Here is a 2161-nt window from a genome sequence, read left to right on the forward strand (position 1 = left end):
GGCAGGGATGGATATGCACTCCTGCTCTCAAGAAACAATTTCTGCCCTTGTTGCAGATGTCCACCGCTGTCTGCCCGGCACAAGAGCAAACCGAGCCGCAGTAACACGCTGCCGGCCCTTCTTGCCTTCCTCTTCTTCCTCTCTGCCCGTAGCAGCAACGTCCCTGCTTCGCCCAGCCACTGAAGATGCCACCCACACCTCACATGCAGAAGGACCCGGGCACAAACCCTGGGGGACCTGGCACCCTGCAGCTGGACCGCCCGTCTGGTCCATAAGCCCTGGGCCAGCTGCCCCGCTGTCAGAAGCAAACAAGCCGAAGGCGGCCATGGGGCACAGGACACCTTGCACAGCGAGCGTGCGGCGTGATTACTGTCTTCCCATCAGACATCACCTCGAGGACCCAAAGCTGCAGCACTGTAATGCTGAGCTGTCAAGCCGCAGGAAAGCAATAAATCCGTCCAAATCTATGAATCTTCCAACAGACTCCCTGCTGGGCAGCTTGCTTAGGGATCATCCTGCTCCTTAGAAAGCATCCATACCAACACGATCCCGTCGTTAACAGGGACCTCAGAGACTGTCCCTCAGGCAGCAAACCCCTCTGGATGAGACCAGACTGAGGTTTCAGATGGGATGTGGTCGTGAGCTGCCCCGTACGACACGGGAGGTCTCACCCAGAGATGCATAAATCGGGAAGAGACTGAACTGCAAGTGAGAATAAGACCAGTCTGCCACGGTCAAGGCAAGGACTGTAAAAACCACCTTTCCTGCATTTTATTTACTGCCAGAGCTGGGACTGTCCCTGTGTTGGGGCACTTTCATCCATTTTTGGACACTTGCTAATAAATAAGACCCACTCAGGCCCAGACAAAGGAAGGTTTCTCTCTGTCACTAAACCAAAACTGTTCTCGCAAGCTCTGCTGTTGGGGCAGTTTGGGAACGCAGATTTAGCGCCAGCGCTGACAGCACTAATGCTGTGGAAATCAATACGTGTCCTGACACTGACCTTCTGGCGACGAAGGAATCTCTCCAAACGTCACTTCAGGAGCAGAGCGGGCTGTGAAATATGCTAATTGGCCCATCTCCTTGTCGAGCCGACTGACATTGCCGCCAAGGTTACAGCAGTTGAAAAGTGTGCACTAGCTTCTGATCGCCCGCTTGAAAAGGAGAAAACCCTGTTGCCACATAACGACAGAAACGGGCAGGAGAAATGGCCAGCAAGGATGCGCTGGGGGTGCAGCACGAAGCAGCGGCCCCTTCAGCCGGCACCACCCCGATGAGCAGCAGCAAACACCCCAAAAGAGCCCTTGTACACCAAGGCTGGCCACAGAAAGAAAACATGTATTATACACATATATACTGCTAAATCAAACATTCAGAAGTTTCCCTAAACACTTTTCACGGGCTGCAGATAAAGGCCGAACCGGCGGCGGAGAGGGGTGCGTGCCCACTGATGCCGCGCACCTCTCCTTCCCAGCGCCCGAGCCGGAGGCACTGGGATCAGTTCCCCGGTCGTTCGGTGGTGTGAAAGGAGCTCCTGGCACAGGCAGAACTACGGTCACACGTAATAATTTGTGCAGCGCTTCAGGTGAAGCTTGAGATTTTAAACACGCAGGAAGCTGCTGCAGACACATCCCCGCGACAAGAGGAGTTCAACACCTGACTGAGCTCCTACTTAATCCACTAAATCGAGTTCATCTCCGAAGAGGAGCCCTCAGCAGCGTGCCGGCAGCTCTGATGACTGACACTCACTTAAAAAAGCCACAAGAGCAAGCCCCGTCCCCTGGGAGCTGCTACCGAAGCAAAACGCCCTCGCTCCCCTCTGATCCGCTCTGTCACAGCATCGCTCCCGGCTTGTCAAGCCACCCATTTCTCATTTCCAGAGCGGGCGCCTTTCAAAGCACAGGGAAGCACTTAAAAACAGCCGCTGCAGGAGGGATACATTTTTAATAAACAAGGCAGAATTGGATTGGAGTTTGCTTCTCAGCAGCTTCCCTCCAGCCCCACCGCTACACCGCCTTTAATTTCATTTGGTTTAAAGTCGTGCAAAGAAAACGAGGAGGCGGAGGAGATAAATCATCTCGAAAGCCCAGTCGAGGCAGGAGCGATTGCAACGTCGGGAAAGGAACCATAAGGGAGGGCTGCGCTGGCCGGGACCGGGTAG

Source organism: Cariama cristata, unplaced genomic scaffold (assembly GCF_000690535.1).
Source record: "Cariama cristata isolate BGI_N322 unplaced genomic scaffold, ASM69053v1 scaffold15500, whole genome shotgun sequence".
Lineage (NCBI taxonomy): Eukaryota > Metazoa > Chordata > Aves > Cariamiformes > Cariamidae > Cariama > Cariama cristata.